Source organism: Quercus robur, chromosome 10 (assembly GCF_932294415.1).
Source record: "Quercus robur chromosome 10, dhQueRobu3.1, whole genome shotgun sequence".
Lineage (NCBI taxonomy): Eukaryota > Viridiplantae > Streptophyta > Magnoliopsida > Fagales > Fagaceae > Quercus > Quercus robur.
This window is the reverse complement of record NC_065543.1, coordinates 11,326,252-11,346,019: the sequence shown is the minus strand read 5'-3', so window position 1 is coordinate 11,346,019 and position 19,768 is coordinate 11,326,252. Positions and strand designations below refer to the sequence as shown.

At 34.2% G+C, this 19,768-nt stretch overlaps 3 long non-coding RNA genes across 3 annotated transcripts; all 3 read right to left on the bottom strand.

Annotated features, from left to right (window-relative positions):
• Positions 1-4,435: 4,435 nt before the first annotated feature.
• Positions 4,436-5,903, bottom strand: LOC126702556 (uncharacterized). Its single transcript, XR_007647783.1, has 4 exons — positions 5,804-5,903; positions 5,288-5,705; positions 5,150-5,202; positions 4,436-4,743 (listed from the first exon to the last, which is right to left on the bottom strand). It is a non-coding gene; the product is annotated as an uncharacterized LOC126702556 (long non-coding RNA).
• Positions 5,904-5,992: 89 nt separating this feature from the next.
• On the bottom strand, positions 5,993-6,892 carry LOC126703038 (uncharacterized). The gene is made up of 3 exons (XR_007647923.1): positions 6,643-6,892; positions 6,308-6,529; positions 5,993-6,215 (listed from the first exon to the last, which is right to left on the bottom strand). It is a non-coding gene; the product is annotated as an uncharacterized LOC126703038 (long non-coding RNA).
• A 3,453-nt stretch (positions 6,893-10,345) lies between these two features.
• LOC126702893 (uncharacterized) lies at positions 10,346-11,687 on the bottom strand. Its single transcript, XR_007647876.1, has 3 exons — positions 11,365-11,687; positions 10,911-11,216; positions 10,346-10,562 (listed from the first exon to the last, which is right to left on the bottom strand). It is a non-coding gene; the product is annotated as an uncharacterized LOC126702893 (long non-coding RNA).
• Positions 11,688-19,768: the final 8,081 nt, after the last annotated feature.

Here is a 19,768-nt window from a genome sequence, read left to right as displayed (position 1 = left end):
TAAAACACTTGTGAAGTTTCAGATGCTAAGAAAAATGGTTAATCTATCAATTCATCCCCACCATGTATCAAATGGATAAAATTTACAAGAGGAAACTCAAGCTCATCAATCTTATATCCCCTCCTGCTATGAATGTCAATCCATTTACATTTGAATAAGACATGTCTTATACTATCCGAATAATTCAACTCAATAATATCAGTTAAAACACCATAGTAAGTAACGTCACTTTCGGTGACGACACTAATTCCACTGCTTTGGGTTTTCCTATTTGCCTCATAATTCGTACTTCATAATTTTAAACCATTTGTAACATAATGCTTCAACCACTTGATTCAGTATCAGTCATTAACACTACCTAACATAATCAAACGAATTTATTATAAGTACTAAAATGCTATATATTAGAATGTTACAAGTTTTAAAAGTTGCATCTAAGTGTCTCTTCTATTAATTTTTTTCAATCCATATTAGAAGAGAAAATCAAATATGGATTAAAGATCAAATACGGACTGAAAAAAAATTAGCAGAAGAGATTTCACAACTACTAATCTTCAAGTGCTATCCGATATAACTATGCAATACTGCAATTCAAAAGGTATGGTTTTCATAGAGCATTCAAAATAGTTGAAAACGAATTAGGACATGTATAAGTACGCACTACAAAAAAACAGGTCTATAGCCGCGTTTTTAAAACGCGGTTGTAGCTCCTAAAAACGCAAATATAAGCCTATTTAAGCTGTATATACCGGCATTTTTATAGTCATGTTTTGTAGTGTCGCCAATACACCATGGCAACAGACCCAACTAGTCTATACCAACGTTTTTAAAAGTGCTGGAATTGGTCTTGAACCTACAGTGTCATTTTAAAAACGCCGCTAAAGGTTTTTTTTTTTTTAAACACTTTTATAGGTTTTTTTTTTTTTTTTTTTTTCATGTGTAATGTTAACCCTATTTTAATGCTTGAATATGCAAAGTGACTTCTAAATACGAAAGACAAATATTTAACAACAACAACAACAACAACAACAATAACAACAACAATAATAATAACTTCTTCTTTTTTGTCTTAGCTATAATTTACTATCAAGCTTGTTATATCATAATTAAGATACATATTTCATCAAAGCCATCAATTAGAGCTACCAAAAAAATTCCATAATGTTAGTGGTAATTATAACAAGTTTTTAGATTTTGATAAAAAAAATATACCATAATATGAATGGTAATTACAACATTAGTAACAAAGAAAGTCCTACGATGGAAGAATTCCACATATCGATGTTGTGATATTGTTCCGAACAACTTTCATCTCAAGTTCATCTAAAAATGAGATCACATGTGCCATTTCATCGTAATAACCTCCCTCGCTACTTTCACATGTGTCCCGTCTAGAAAGCCCTTGTCCAAATACATTGTCTTCATGTGCTCTAATAAAATTATGAAGAACCATTGTAGAAACAATAATGCGTTCTTGAATGCATATATCATAGTTAGACATCTCTCAAAATTCTCCATCTATTCTTCCAAACACCAAAAGTTCACTCTATGACAGAACGAAGTGATGAATGGAGATAATTAAATTTCTCCTCTGGATTTTGTGGTGTTTGACCTTGTTGAAAATCGGGGAGGTGGTCCTATCCCCCTTAAATGGTGCAAGGAGCCCTTTCTTCCTAGGGTACCCTGAATCAACAAGATAATATTTTTCTACAAATAAGAATGTTTATTACATTAGCATTTTCACTACATAACACATATTTTAATACATTAATTAAAATTCAACAATACAAACCAAGTGGAGGTTTTGGAAAGTTGTCACTCTTATTATTGAGGCAATTTAAAATAATTCTTGTGTCATGTTCTGACCCTTAATTGAGGCAATTTAAAATAATTCTTGTGTCATGTTCTGACCCTTCCCATCCAACACATACAAATGTGAATTTCATGTCAAAATCACAAACACACATGCAATTGATTGTTGGCTCCCCTTTCCTTCCTCTGTATATATGTTGCTTATGAACTAGTAAGACCACGGGGACATGAACCCCATCAATCATACCAATGCAATCCTAATCATTGCCATAAAAATACCCCGTGAAATTTGCAACGTGTTTTCATTATAAAGATAAATTGAATAAAATTAAATCAAGATACCAAAATAACAAAGTACCTTGAAATGTGGTCAATATCTATCAGAATTGAGAATATGTTGTGGCACATTAGGAAATGTAGGATTAACAAGCTTTATAATATCTTTTGACATAACATTGCCTGGCAATGTAACTACCATTTTCATGTGTCGACTTATTGTCTCACCGAACACAGAAATCTATCGTGAAGTATTCTATTACACATGTCATGACCAAGTACCACCAATGTAATTGCCCAAACTCTTCCAAGCGAACTCATTTGCTACCCTCATATCCATATTGAGTGCTCAATGTATTACACAATTCTCCAAAAACATGACATGATACTCTAAATACATTGCAACATTTCTGCTCATTCCCATGTAAAATATATTGTACCCATTCATACCTTGTTTGTATATTTGTATGCATCGGTACTTTATTCATATACGTCTCCATATAAGCTACGACACTTGCATACCTGGCTAAATATATATGCTATGTGTACAAGCTCGTCACTTATTTCAAAACTCATTTCCCTACATATACGTGGTTACATAAACCAAACTGTACATATAAAAATTACTCAAGTAACAAAAGTTCATATTATTGTTAAAAGTAACCCAAAACAGCCTCAAAATATTTATTTATGCTTTTATTTTGAAGACTAAATTTATTTACTTTGGAGATTTCTTATAATGGCTTAAATATGAATTTTTGGATTATAATTTTTGGGGCACTACATGGAGCACATTATATACTATTAGAAAAACAAATTAAAAAAATAGTTAATTTAATTTTCGATTCAAACAGATATCTATTTTTATTTTTAATTGAATAAAAATAAGCAACTTACACTACAGAAAAACGCAGCTATAGACCCTAAAACCACAGCTATAGGCTATAGTCGCATTTTCAATAGCCGCGTTTACAAATGCAACTTTTACTGTACGACAATAGCCCCCTATAGGGTCTATAGCTGCATTTTTTTAAATGCGGCTGTGAACGACTAAATTTCTCAGTTCAAAATAAGTCAAACAAGTGAAATAGTTTCACAAATACGAATTTGTATTGATGAATGTGTGATACATTTCTCTGTGATTACAAAAGAGTGATCCTCTGATTCGATCTCCTTAAAAGACTTGTTGATTGTAGTAATGTGATTTTGATTCAAACACCCAATATACTTCAATTTGGCTGAAGAATGGATTGAAGATCTTTGGAACAGAATTACAGTGAATCTCTGGCTATGAGCTTATTGGAAATCCTTTGTTCTTCACATTCTTCGTGTGTTCTTCGTCTTCGAAGATTTGTGGTGAAAGTTCTTCGGGGCTTTAGAGACTTGAATCCGTGGAGCTTCACTGATTTGTGGTTGTTTGAGGTTTCTGGAGGCTTTTGAGCTTGATTCCAATGAACTTTGAGATCTAGGCAGATAGTTTGGATGATTTTGCTTCGAATGTTCTTCGATTTCGAGTTTGAAGTTCTCGAAGGCTTTGAGGTTTGATTCCTGCAGAGCTTCTGTACTTCTGAGTGCTTCTGAACCTCCTCTGATGCTGCTTGTGCTCCAGATGGCTTAGTGTCCTTTTTAAATGCCTTAGGAAGGCTTTTATTTATAGGAGTTTTGGGGTGGGTGAGCGACACGTGGCAGAGTCTGATTGGTGACACATGTCACAACCTGATTGGTCCACTTATGTCATCGCTTACACATGCTAGATTGCTTGTGTCATCACTTACACGTGCTGGACTGCTTGTGTCATCGCTTACACATGCTGATGTGTGATTGGTTTTTGCATGACACTTGGCAAATTTCTATTGGTTTCTGAATAGTGATAGCAAAACCTAGCAGTAATACGTGGTGCTTTGTAATTGGTTGTATTTTGTGGACTTGGTAATGTGACGTGTCAGCTTGTGATAGGTAAGGAATTTTCCCTCTCTACAGGGCTACAAGTCCCCCTATAGCTGCGTTTTTCCACCCCCTATAGCTGCATTTTTCCACCCTCTATAGGCTGAGACTTATAGCTACGTTTTGTAAAAAACGCGACTATAGACCCATTTCGGGCTGCGTTTAAAACGTAGTTATAGCCTGGACCTATAGCTGCATTTTTAAAACACGACTATAGGCTCAGATTTGTAGCTACTTTGTCTAAAACGCGACTATAGACCATGTTTGGGCTACGTTTAGAAACACGACTAAAGCCCTCTACATTAGGTTTTTCTATAGCCGCATTTTTAGGTTTTTTTTTTTTTTTCCCTTTTTTTTTCTTGCTAAATCTGTAATTCCTGCCCAAAACAATTGCCAACACTCAACAAATGCAACCAATTGCAACCAACAAAACAATTGCCAACACTCAACAGTTCCCAACCAATTGCCAGCAAACAAAACAAGTTCATTGCCAAAAGATTGCATTGCCCAAATAATTTACATAAACAAATAATTACATAAACAAAACAAGTTCCCAACAAAAGAATTTTATAGCTCAAAATGCATATCCCTCAAGGATTTTTACATCACAAAAAATTGTCAGCTAGCATCAAGTTACTTGATCAGCCAGTTTCTAGCAAGCACCATGGTACTTGATTACTCAGTCCAATGCCTGTAGCTACAGCCAATTACCTGTGACATTGAGAATACCGGAAATTGGGTTGAATTGGGCTCGCAAAAATCCCTAAGCTTGGAACACTTGAAAACAGTGCAAACACTTGAAAACACTTGAAAACACTCATGCATCCTGGAACTATCCGCTACATTTAGCAAGTGTAAAAAGGCATGTATAAAAATGTTCACTTGAAAGGTTTTTGGAACAAGGATACTTTCCTGTCTACATTCATGGTTGAAATTTTCTAATTTGATTTTATGTCTTATAGTACATCTACTTCCCTACTTCTTGCATCATATATACTGATGTGGGACCTTCAAATTGGAATAAAACCAACAAAGACAGGAATATATCTGATTTTTATTTTTATTTTTTTCCTAATATAGTTGTATATGTTATAACAAATAGTTGTATTTGTTTTACCTGAGGATTCATAGTTTCATTCCCATGGAGAGTCCCCATCAAGCATTGCCACCCTGAATATATTAAAGGCATCATATTAATATCACATAACAATGCATTGCAAAAGTAGTGTTTTGCTAAATAACATTTTTTTGGTACCTGAGACGTATCCAAATCACGCATACAAGGGCTAAGTTGGGCGAACATTTCTCTCATGCTAGTCATCACTTCGGCCATTTGCTGTTGGTGCCTTGCTTCTACTTGGGAGAGTTGTTCTTGATGCCTTGCTTCTGATTGGGAGAGTTGTTCTTGTACTTCGGCTAGTTGCTTCCTAAGGGAAGTCTGCAACTCCGAAATCCTTTAGGTCGTTCTGCTTGATGACGATGGAGTCGAGGTAAACTGTGAAAGGTTTATGGCACTTCTTCCAAATGGAGTGATTCCAAATCCCACCCAACGTACACGTCCAGGGCACTTTAGACCAAACACCTGAGCATATGCATCATCTTTGGACCAAAGGACTCCACTACCAAGCTCTCCTTGTAGTCGCATGCCCTCTTGAGTCAAAAGTTCTTCCATCCTATTTTGTACGTTTTCCCACAAGAACCAAATAACATATTACACACCATAAACAATAAAACACAAAATACACTAAAATTCTATTCAAATTGTGCTTACCATGTTCTCTTGCGCATGGGGAGTAACAGCAGCCCCATCTTTCCTAGAATATACTATTAGATACATATCTGCACGCTTGACCGAAGCCCCGTTAGCCTTCACCTACATGATAAACAAAATTTCATACAATAAACACAATTGCTCTTAGATTTGTCATGTTGTTTATCATTTGCATTGACTAAGGCGTTCATGAATTTTAATTTATATCTACCACCAACAAGAAAGTAAAAGAGTATTTTCAACATTTAGTGTGATTCAGAAGCATAAAATTAGCTTATGTGATACACGAATACAGTAGCACTTGTAATGCATTTCTTACCATGTCATCAGAAATTTGTGCAAAACTTTTGGGCCCAGACCTTGCTATCTCCTTCTATTTACCTCAACTCACCTTGTTCTTGTTACTTAATGTCTGCAACCACATTGCCGTCAAAGTATATGAAAACAAAACATCTCTTGACTAAATTACCACTAAGATGAGATAGACAAATAAAGTAGCAATACCACAGTTTTGTCCAAAAACCAATAGTTAACCATCTCCGTCCACTGCACTTTGTCAACCATCGACGGTTTGTTGGCCAATACTTGTTCCTTTGTCATCCCACGTTTATAGTGATCCTTCTTCAACTTTGTCCTCTAATTTCTCCTCAGGACCCCAAGTTGATGCATTGCCCATTCCATTTGATCGGGTGGTGCGACAATATTGGGGTCAATTAGATACTGTTTCTGAAATGCAAAAGTGGAGTTAGCAAAATACAAGCATGGACCCTACTAAATATGACATTTAATTAGGAGAGCGGCTGTAAATGACTGTTACTTATACTTTATTTTCATATTACCTCAATCTCAATCCAACAATCCTGTTTAAATTTTTCAAGGACGCTTGGCCACCCAGCAAGCATAATAAGCCATTCTCGCAAAAAGTTCCCAACCACCGAACGAACATGCCACCGTCCAGACCAATCAGTTGGCCTTGATCATTTAACAGCAACGGGATTTTGTACTCACCATCCAATGCCCATATGTCAGCTAGCCCTGTAGGACCACGTCTTTTAAGCCTATTTTCCACTATTGGGGTTTGTTGATAATCATCTGTATATACAAAACCACCAATATTAGGACTGAATTATCAAACCTCACAAGTAGTGAAACATATCACAGCACGAAAAAATTATTCATCTAGTAACTTAATGTGATATTAAGGGTTTATAATTTCATTTAAACAAAACATTAGTACATTTACACCTTTCTCCCACGCATTCATATAACCTAAAGGATGAACATGTTCGGCTGCCCCTAGGCCCTCCCCTGACCCCTCATTCAATATAAATTAGATATCATTGAAATAACATAAACTACTAAAGTACTGACACAATAGGAGATGTAATGTGAACTGTAAAGCCATTGAAGAAAGTACATAAAATTACGAATAATAAGCTGGTAGGTATTTCATAAAGCACATTAATTTTTGTTGTTTGGGATAATAAATGTAAACCTCTACTTTATGGTATACAGAAAAATGTAAACCTCTACTTTATGGTATACAGAAAAATGTAAACCTCTACTTTATGGTATACAGAAAAATGTAAACCTTTACATTAATTAAGAGTATGAGGGATTTATATATTCATCCAAGCATAAAGACCAAATTACAAAGGTTGTCTATTTGAAATTATTATTGGCATTTGCCAACCGTTTTAGATGATTTTTTTTTTTTTTTTTTTTTTTGCTTTTGAGCTTGCCTGAGAGAAAACTACTGAAGGTATGGTTTGCATTTGACCCAATCCATAAGCTGCTAATAAGGATGGCAATTTTTGCCCGACCCGCGGGTACTCGGTCCGGTCCGACCCTAATGGGTCGAGTTTTACCCGGTCTGATTAGGAATAGGATCGGGAATAGGTTTTTTAAAAAACAAAACCCGAAGCGGGTCCAGGTCGGGTCCGGGTTTTATTAAAAAATCTGAGACCCGATCCGAAACCCGGCCCGAATAAAAACCCGGTACTGTATATTACAAAAATACCCCTCCTATATATATACACCTATAATCTAAACCTAAATATAATCTCTCATTTCTTCAGCACCAACTCAGAAGTCAGAACCCACGCCTCCCTCCCTCCCTCAATCCTCACCCTCACTCCGACAGTGCGAGATCGGCCAACTCTCTCACCGTCGGTCCAACTCTAGCCACCGTCCCAAGCCTTCGCCGCCGTCCCAAGCTCTATCAGTGTCACCGGTCCCAAGCTCTCTACTCTCTCAACTCCATTTCATCCTCGTCGTCGCTGATCTCACACTGTCACACAGTCCTCTGCCCCTCTCATCTCATCTTCCTCGCCCATGGCCACAAGCATGACACGGCCTCACTCCACCTCGTTCTCCATTTTTTTTTCTTTTTTTCTTTTTTCTTTTTTTTTTTTCTGGGTTCAATTCGCCTCAATCATGTGAGTTTATGTTTGTGTTTGTGTTTATGATTTCTGAAAGGGAAAAATGAAAATCATTCTGAAATTTGTGTTTGGTTTGTAATTTTGAAAGGGAAAATCATAGATCTGATTAGGCCAAAGAGTATTCCTTTTAAAATGAGTTTAAAACTATATTCTATAAATTTTATTATTTACTCATCTCCATAATTTATATTTTATGTACTAAAAAGAAAAAAATGCGCAAAGAAATGGGCAATGGCCATTCAAAAATTTTTTTTTTTGGTTGGGCTGTGGATTGGGCCCCAATCTAGCAGGGCTTAACGGGGCCCTGCGGAGGTGGGTCCGGGCCCCAAGAAAAAAACCCGGTTAGTAAACAGGCCAGATTCGAGCTTTGAGCTAAGACCCGCGAGTCGAGTCCAAGTATGAAAAAACCCGGCCCGAACCTGACCCGTTGCCATTCCTAGCTGCTAATAACTTCATATGCAACTCGATTTTGTGTACAATGCGTAAATTTTTATATATAGCCTCAAACCAAAAATTCAACCCAAAATAGAAAACACCTCAAATTATTATTTCTTTTACACAGTACGTACTAAGTAGATGTTTTTAGCATAACTTATCACAAAATCCAAAAAAAGAAGGCTTGCGATAAGTTCACTGTCACAAAATCTATTAATTTTGGAGCTAGATTTTATCCAATTGTGAAAATGCTTATATGATTTCATTCATTCACCAAATACTGTATATATACACTCTGATATACATAACTCATAACTTCAACTCACGATTTTAGAGCAATTTTTGGGTGTACAAATATGTGTAGTGTGCATCAATCATTTGCCGGTGGCATATGATTATCATGTGAGTTGGGAAATGGATTAGGCTTTTATTACTGTCAGTTGAGAAATGATGGATACACACATAAAGAACGACTTGTAGTTAAAGAAGAAGAAAGACAAAAACGACTTGTAGCTTTAGCTTCTTCTAATTATAGCTTCATGAGTGAATCTTTCCTACATAATTCAAACAATTGGAAATAAAAACTTCATCACATCTTAAGCAATAACCTAAGTGAATGATCACTAATCCAAAATTTGTTTAATATCAGTACAAGTGTGTCCTATTACCTTTAAATAAAAATTCAAGCGGATCAAAATGTTGGAGATGATTTATGGTAGACCAAATTCATTCCATGTCCCTGGAATAAAGGCCAAAATTTCAAAATTTTGTAATAATTAAAGAAATATATATATATATATATATATATATATATTTAATTCATTTGAAAGTGATTGATCGATGAGCGCCATGACATAGGCAGTCCTAGCATCTCCAGGTGAAAAATGGATTTATATGCATTTCTTGGCTACCTTTCAAGCTATTCCGTTTAGACACTTATTCCTTTATGCTTTATGAGATCATTGGGGCTCTCTTCTCTTTACGCACATGCAACAATAATGTTATACAGAAAAATGTAAACCTCTACTTTATGGTATACTTCAAAATGGAAACCTCTACATTAATTAAGTTAAAATTTTATGGTATACAGAAAAATGTAAACCTCTACTTTTTTTTGTTTTTTTAATTTATTCTAAAAACTCCCTACAGGCTTCCATCTTAAAAAGATAGAAGTATTAATATTCTCCGTACGGAATATCTCTAAGTTTTTTTGTTCTTTTTTCTTTGGGTTCATACTTCATGCATCATTTTTCTTTGGGATCAAGACTCGCTTTCCCAAGTAGTTTAAGATCTTGTTTTAAAAAAAAGAAAATTTTTAATTGCATTTTTATCCACTTTAAAGGGATCAAGACCTCAAGTTCCCTCGCAGTCTCGCTTTTCCAAATAGTTTAAGATCTTATTTTGAGAAAAAGAAAAAGAAAATAAAATTAAGTTACTATTCTATATAAATCTATTTTCTTAATACATAAAATCTTTGTTAAAAAGAAATCCATTCTTTAAAGGCTCTGCAAAACTGTTGAAGAAGCTCTAGCATGGAAATATAGCTTTTCTTTCTTCAATAAATAAGTGACAGATTTTATTTATGTGATAAGGCACAAGGGAGCTATATTAAGTGGATCAAGTTAATTTAACCTAAATAAAAATATCTAGAATATTATTTAACTAAATTCAACCATTGTAAAATATTTTTACACTACACTGAACTATTAAAAGCATCGTCTGCCTAGAAAAGTAAAAGTAAAAGAAAAGAAAAATCATGTCTCCTCAGAAATATGAGCTTCCTCATCTTGTGCCTCCACCCTTTGTCGGAAATGTGACGATCCTTCGCCAACATAAACAAGCAGCAATTGTCATTTCCTCCTCCCAATACTTGCGTCCAACACCTTCACAACACAAACATAAAGATAATTATAGCCAACAGCCAATCACATGAACAAATAACAACATGAAAAAATAATAGTTTTAAAGTTAATGATATATGTTAAAATTGTTATTTCTTAACAACATGAAGAAATAGCAGTTTTAATATATATAAGCAACAACGTGAAGAAATAGCAGTTTCACGTGATAATTACTTATGTTAAAACTGTTATTTCTTAACAACATGAAGAGGAACACAATTTTCACATATATATGCAAGATTGTCCAACTTTGCATGCAATAGACCTTTACAAATTCTACTTACAATTTCAATAATAACTATAACATAATTACGCATACAACAACAGTACCCTATTACACTACTCATCATCGCTGTACTCGATTTCGTTGTCATCTTCATCGTTGGACTCATCATCAATGAACTCACAATCATCTAAGTTGTCCATTTCATGAGGATCTCTTTCACTAATGATAGAGACATCAATTGTCATTCCCTTCACATCATCTCGACCCCAACGAAGGTTTTCCCTACTAACATCATTACTAGTTATACTGTACGGAATGTTCTCATCAAACCCATATGTGTCATTCTCATCATAGGGGCCAATACCAAAATCAAACACATCTGTCTTTCGAAATCCTTCCGTTTCAAATTCCTGCAAAAGATTTCTCATTAGGGAATAGCAATTAGAGGTTGAAAATGGCTTAAAAAAATAAAAATTAAATAAAAAAATTATAATAATAAAAAATAAAATAAAAAACTTGGAAGGAAGAAAGGATATCAATGCATGAAAAAAAAAATACCACTTTGGCAATATAAGCAGTTCAGCAACATGTGCCTGAAGTGCTTGAATGCCGCCAGCAAAGCCACAATGGTGCCGTTTTCTACGTCTTCTTCTTATGTATTGCTGGTACATATACACAAATCTAAGTCCATGAGATTGACAAAGACAAGCATGGAGAAGAATGGGCGTGATTGGAAGAAAGAGAGGCTTGGCCATGGCGCACAAAGAACAAGGCTGGCTTGGGAGATAAAAAGAAGAAGATGAGGGTTAGGGAAAAATAGTAGAGGAAAAAAGAAAAGGAAAACGAAAGAGGTAGGGAAAAACAGTAAGAAGAAACGTAGAAGAGGATGGACGCAGAGAATGAAGAATGTATGTATGAGGGTATTTATAGAAGGGAGGTATGTTTGATTTTATTTTTATTTTTTTTTTTATGAAAGTATGTTTGACTATTATTACTTTATTAGTGTTCGATTTGAATTGTGAATCAAATCATTTTTCAACTCTTTAATTGGTTTTAATGGTCTGGTAAAATAGGACAAGTTAGTACATACCCGTTTGTGTGCAATTTTACTACTCACACGCCTGCAATTTCTTTATTACCCTCACTTAAATACACATGACTTTTGAGGGAGAGAGAGAGTCGTGTCTGTGAGGATTTACAAAGGAAGAGTACTTTGGATTTGGAATGAGAGGATGGTATTTTGAGTCGGTGGATGAAGATAAGTGAAAGTAAATGAAGGTAGGTGGTAGTGGGACAGAGTGAAAAAAAACAAAGGTAGGTGAACAAAATTAAATCAGCGGGATTATCCACACAAAATATAGAAATAAAATAAAATAAAACAATGGGTGTATAGTGTATTCTTTTACTGGGTGGTATTTTACTTCAAAACTTTAAATATAAGGAAACTGTAGGGGATGGTTAACGGTGAAGGGCCGTCGGGGTGATGTCAACTCAAGTGAAGGTTTGGTTTTTAAAACCAATTCTCTTTTTGGCTCTTTGTTCGGTTTAGTTTTTAAAACTATGGTAAATACAATCAAAGATTGATTTGATCCACAATTCTCTTTTATGTTCATTTGTTTAAAAAACAAATAAAGTTCAAGCCTTAAGTTTAGGCTCAATTATTAAATAAGTCAAATCCAAATATTATAATTTGTTCGTGAACAAACTTAAGAATATGAAGGCTCGATTTTACTATATATAATATTATATTTTGTATATATGCTTGTCTAGATATATATTTATATAAATTTGAAATTTGATAATATAAGTTTGTTAATAGATTCATATGATATTAAATTATTATTTGTAACTTATTGATGATATAAACATTCCATTTGTACTAAAAATTCATAGAATTGTGAAGATGTAAATCATTTAAGTAATGGTTTCACAATATATAAGAAAAGAATAATTTAATCAAATAGCTCATGAACAAGCTCGAGCTTGCTTGATAAGAAAATGAGTCAAACTGAACATAAAATCTTGTTTGATGATAAGTTTGAGCTCGACTTGTGTTCAAAAAACTAAATAAATGAATGCTATTGCACTTTTAATACTCAGTTTGGCTAAACTTGGTTTTGTTTACAATCCTTGTAAAGTTGTGATTTACAACTATGTTTTATGTTGGCTTTATTCCATGACAAAAATATTGTAATTATTTTAATTTATTTCCTTGTATTTTGTGGGATTTTATTGTATTGAGTTTAGTATTAAATTGATGAAAAATCAAGATTAAATGAAGAATCAGTGGATTTCGCAAGAAGCTCACGAGAAGCTAACCCACGAAAGAGCCACGTGAGGAGCACATGACTGAAAGCTGAAGAGTCATGCCAAGCTGTTGTTTTCGTGAGTGTCTCGCGGGTAAGGTCTTCCCACGAGGTAGTCACGAAACGTTCTACTTGGAGGATTTTCAAGAGTGACTTTCTTACCATTCAATCATACTATATATACCCTCATTACCCACAAATGTAAAAGAGGCAATTCAGAGAGAAAAACCCTAGATAGGTTTTCTACAACACACACACCCATCTTTTTTGAGAGAGAGAGCTACTCATCCTTAGTGAGAAATCATTGTAGCCTCTTCTCCATCCCTCTCCCATTGTCATACCTTGAGAGGAGATTTGTACCCAAATGTAACCCACACCTTTTCAGAGTGTAGAGAGTGTTTTGGAGCTTGGAAAGCTTTGGGGAATTGCCAAAAGAAGCCAGTGAGGCTTAGTGGATGCAATCGGGTGGATTGCGGGATCCGGAGAGCTAGACAAGACACGATTCCGAGAAGTCTTGTTGGAGTAGGAGCTTGGAGGGCTTAAGTACATCGAGTAGATTAGGCTTGGAGGATCTCTTGCTAACCCATGTATCCCAACTGATTGTCTAGTGGATCGATTACCACTTGGAGGGCAGCAGAAAGGTTTTTCACCGAGTTCTTCGGTTTCCTCTTCAATAACACATCGGCGTGTTATCTTGTGGTTGCATTCTCTCTTCCCTTATTCTTGTACTTTACTTTTAATATTTGTTGTTCATGTTTATGCACTAGAGTAGTATCGGTTAATTACGCTTCATTTACTCTTGTTTTCGCACTTAGATAAGTTAGAGTAAAAGCAATCTAGCTGTAATTTTTATTTGGGAGTCTAAACAACTCTTGTGTTTTTAACACATTTTCAAGCATTCAATTGGTATCAAAGCGAGTACACTTGTTTTGGTTTCATTACCTAAGTGTGATCATTGACCTCTTGCGTGTTTTGCCATGGATAGTGTTTTGTATGCTTCTATGGATATTGTTGATTGTAACATGCTATGTGTTTGTGAAAATGCTTCTATGAATGTTAATCCTCATAATTGTGATGACATGTTACTTGAATCTATGGGTGTTGTTGACAAACTCTTGAAGAAAGGAGCTAAGAAGTTTCATAAGAATTTGAGCAAGTTTCGTTGTGAAAAGGATGATTTAATTGCTAAGCTCAATGAATCCAATAAATTGGTTGAAAAGTATAAGGAGCTTGCTGAAATTTCTCTTGAAAAGCTGAAAGAGTTTAAATGTTTGAATATGGACTTAGATGCTAAACTTGTTTTATCTAACAAACTTGTTGATGAGCCAAAATGTGAAAATGAATCTCTTAAGATGCAGGCCAAGTGTTTGATTGCTGAACCTGTTGCTAAAAAGGAAGATAATATACGTTGCAATCATGTTGTGGTACCCAATTTTGTGTCTATTATGTGTTCTACCTCAAAGGACAAATCAGTGTACATTCCACCACATAAAAGAAATCAAAATGTAGAGAGAAAGGCTTTTAAGCCTAAGCCTCTATTTAGGTCTCATCCCAGGGAATTGAGTGGATCTAAGTTTGTTCCTACTTGCCACCATTGCGGTGTGATCGGTCACATAATACCTTAATGCTCCATTTTGAAGAAAGAACAAAACCAAGGTGCTAGATCCCTCCCTAAAAAGCCTAGTAGACCTAAACCCATTGTTTGTCACCATTGTGGTGCCTTTGGTCATCTTAGACCATACTGCTCTAAGTTTCAAGCTCTTAAAAGAATAAAAAGAAAAGAGAAACTTGAGCTTCTTGGAAGTTGTGCTAAAAAAGGCAAACTGGATTTGAGTGATAATAGCACGTTGTTAAAAAAAGTGTTTAATGCTCTTAACTCCTTGTCTATGTGCATCTCCAGTACTCATTCTTCCAACTCTCGTCTCACTTCTCATGAGACACTCATTCCAAACAGTCATTCTGTTTGGATGAGGAAGGGTTCCTATGATTGAGCTTTTGCTCTTTTGGTCCTTGATTTAATTCTTTCAATTTTTGTAGGACCCTTCATGCATTTGATGCTTCATTGTCATGCATTTGTGCATTTTGCATTTATTTGTATACATTGCTTTTGTTTTGATCTTATTTTTTCTGTTTTAGTTTTGTGTGAATAAAAAATCCAAAACCACATAAAAAGTGAAAAATTGAAAAAGTTTGATCGTATATGTTTGAGCACATATCACATGTGAGTTTGGCCTAGTACCTTCGTACTAATGGCGTAGTGCAATTACGAGCATAGCTTGTTATGTATGCACATATATCTTTGTGGAAGAAATCTTAAAAATTATGTGTGATTGTTGTAAATAGATTTTCAAGCTTGTCATAAATGATTGGTCAATAGTCTTGATGGTCTTGATACTTGCATAGACTTGTGCCTATATCTCTTCCCACTTTATTTTTATGTTTTTACTATATAGCTCACCAAATGTAAATTTCCAAATGAAAAAAGATAATGAGCTGCAAAAGTCTATTGCACATACTAGTATTTGATTAGGAAAAAGGAAAAACGACTTTTATATTAAAATTTATGGTGCTCAAAAAGCCAAAGGCTAAATCTAAAAGTTGAAATATCAAAAATTTCAAGCACCGATCTCAAAAAGAGATGTATTATCCAAAAATGACCAAATGTTATGATTTATGCAGAAGTCAAATGAAAAGCTTCTATGATTTGTAATCATTCTCTTGTGGGAGGTCATATATGTTCACTTCTATAATTGAGATAAACCACTTGACTTAATACTAGTTGTGTATGACTTAATTAAATTGATCATTGAAGTTTCACTCTAGTCTAAGGACTATTCCACACTTGATCCACACACACAACACACAAGTTTAATGTTCAATAAATATCTATTTCATTTGTGTGATTATACATGTTCAAATGTAATGTGTATGTGTTCAACCATATGTGGATCAAACTAAAAAGATTTTTGTTCTTTTTGCTTGTTTTTGGAAGTGATTTGTATCACTCATATTTTTCAAAGTTTTTCAAGTTGTTTTTGTGTGGAAAACATGTTTTCTGGGTGTTTTTGTGACCCTTTTCATGTGTAAGCTCAATTGGGAGTTAAATGGTCCAAATCTCATGTTTTTCAACTTTGGATAGAGAGTTTCGCAACTATTTCGCGAGTAAGGCTTACCCACGAAAAATTTCGAGAGTACTTTCGCGAGTCAGCTTCCCGCGAAAATTTCCAGATCAGCTTTTTAAAGGGCATTTTGTGGGACATTTGTTTTAAACGTCTCCCATACTCTCCTAAACCCCTGTTTTTAATATTTCTACATCAAAACCCAACTAAATTCAAATGTTTTTCATTCCATTAACATCTCTAAGGTAATCTTTAACTCTTTTCATTGATTTTGATCTTTAGATTATGTTTTTGGGGGTTTTATGTTCATAATTGGGATTTTTTCAAATGGGAGTTAGAAAACATAATTTTTGTCAATCTTTTTTATTGGGCGTTGTTTTAAATGATGATTTGTTTTGGATGTTGGCCCCTTGTGACAAAAATAACATGTATTTAGACAAGATTTTCATATGTTCATACATTGTTTATCATACATGTGTAGTGTGTACACTCTAAGTGTTTGAAAAATGCCTAAATGGCATTTTGTTGTTGTTTTGGACTCTGATGAGTACCAAATTTTGGGAATCACCATGATTATTCATGTTTATCATATTTTGATCATTGGTGGTGTGTTTCATACACTTTGCCCCATGAGTGCTTATTTATGCATTGGTTATGCATCTCACATGCACACTAGATGCACCTTTGCTACACGCACTCTATCACTTGACATGTTTTGTACTTCACTCATATTAGTTAAGTCTTTTTAAACATTTTAGCTCTTATAACATGTTCCTGTGTCTATGTCATGCCTAGGTTTACATCATATTCCATCATCCTTAGTATGTCATGTTTACTCTATGCTTTGTAGCATTTTTTATGTTTTGTCTTTCGTTTGAGTTTCATTTTCTCGTTCATCTTGCACCCCTCATGCATCATACCCTTGCTCATATCTTCTTTTCTTTCTCTCCTTCCTCTTGATTGATTTGTCTACTCGTGACAAAAAGGGGGAAAGTATACTGAAGAGTATACCGGTTTGTATCATCATTTCTATATGACTCATGTGCACACTCTTAGGGAGAGTAATTCTACCTCGTGCACATTCGCAGGGGGAGAAAATCATAGGGGAGATGCATATACTAAGGGGGAAAAGACATTTTTTTTTAGAAAACATTGTTTTACTTTATGCTTGTTTTCTCGTTACTTTATGGTACTTTAAGTTACATTTAATATCTTTGCTTTGTTGCTCTCATCGCATCATGCTTATGTGTTGGACATGCATATATCCTTATGCTATTATGCTTTATTGGTTGTATATTCGAATGATCATTTTCTTTGTTATATGATCATTGTAGTCATTTCCATATAACTGTTTTGGTATATGTTCAAGTTGCTCACATGTTTCATATCATGTTTACTTGATCGCAATTTACTTGTTACATTATATTTGTCATTTTATCACTTGAAGCTAACCCGCAAAAGAGCCACGTGAGAAGCACATGACTGGAAGCTGAAGAGTCGTGCCAGGCTGTCATTTTCGCGAGTGTCTCGCGGGTAAGGTCTTCCCGCGAGATAGTCGTGAAACATTCTGCTTTGAGGATTTTCAAAAGTGACTTTCTTACCCTTCACCCATACTATATATACCCTCATTACCCATAAATGTAAAAGAGGTCATTCAGAGAGAAAAACACTAGATAAATTTTCTACAACACACACACATATCTTTGAGAAAGAGAGCTACCCATCCTTAGTGAGAAATCATTGTAGCCTCTTCTCCATCCCTCTCCCATTGTCATACCTTGAGAGGAGATTTGTACCCAAACATAACTCACACATTTTCAGAGTGTAGAGAGTGTTTTGGAGTTTGAGAAGTTTTGGGGAATTGCCAAAAGAAGCCGGTGAGGCTTAGCGGATGCAATCGGATAGATTGCGAGATCCGGAGAGTTAGACAAGACACGGTTCAGAGAAGTCTTATTGGAGTAGGAGCTTGGAGGGCTTAGGTACATCGGGTATATTAGGTTTTGAGGGTCTCTTACTAACCCATGTATCCCAACTGATTGTCTAGTGGATCGATTACCGCTTAGAGGGCGGCGGAAAGGTTTTTCGCTGAGTTCTTCGATTTCTTCTTCAATAACACATCGGCGTGTTATCTTGTGATTACATTCTCTCTTCCCTTACTCTTGTGCTTTACTTTTAATGTTTGTTGTTCATGTTTATGCACTAGAGTAGTATCGGTTAATTGCGCCTCATTTACTCTTATTTCCGCACTTAGATAAGTTAAAGTAAAAGCAACCTAGCTGTAATTTTTATTTGGGTGTCTAAACAACTCTTGTGTTTTTAACACATTTTCGAGCATTCAGCCCTATTTGCCAAAATGAAAAAAACATAGTTTAAAAACTGAAAATTTCAACAAATAGTGTATGTGTTTGAGACTAGCTTATAAGTCACCTTTTATGTACAATTTTTTGTTTGGTTAAATTATGTATAACTTTTCAAAAGTTCATTTTTGAAAAAACTTTTTCTCAATTTTATGTACAATTTTTTTTTTTTAACTTCATATACAACAATCAACATCATTTTAGAAAACAATCACTATTCATTCTTTTTTTTTATCTTTAAAATACGTTAAAAATAATATTAAATTAAATGCAAAATAAATAATGTCCGTATAAATTTACATATTTACCATATCAAACTTATAAACATATTATAATAATCGTGTAAATTTATTATAGTAACAGTTATTACAATATCAATGTAAATTTACACAATTATAAGTTAGTATTAATATTTTTAGACAAAATTATATAAATTTTACCCTTTTTTTTTTCTATTTCGCATCCCGTTAATGCTTTAAAGAGAGGTTATAACTTATAATACACAAACAAAATTTTACTAAGATAGTGTTGTTGATGCTAGAAAATAACATGTGTTGTGTTGTGCTGTGTTATGCGTGGGAGAGAGAAAAAGTAAATTCTAATAACTAAACGATAAAGAACAAAGTTTCTCTCCAAACTAGTTTGGAGAGAAATCCTATAAACTCATCATATATATTTATATTGAATGTGAATTTTGAAAATCTAATCATTAGACTACATGTTCTTATTACATCCTTAATGCTTACAAATTTCAAGAAAATCAAAAATCAATTGCTACGTCATCAAATAAATGTTATAATTTCAAGTTTTTGTAATCTAAAATTGTATATAAAAAATAAGTTAATTGATCAAATAATAAATAATATCTAATTTAAACAAAATTTGATATGCATGTTAAAAACATAAGGAACATAAAATTTAACTGTTAGATTTTTAAAATTCACACTCAATATAAATATATTTGATGAGTTTATAGAGTTTTTCTTTAAACTAATTTGGAGAGAAACTTTGTTCAACGATAAATGATTTGTTGGTAAAAAAAAAAAAAAAAAAAAGTAAAATGTGTGAAGTTTGAAAACTTGGGAAGATAAAAGTAAGATAAAGTCTGGAGCATGTTCAATAAAGTGACGATGCAGTGTTGCTGATGCTGAAAAAAGAAAAGGTAAGTGTTGTGTGTGTA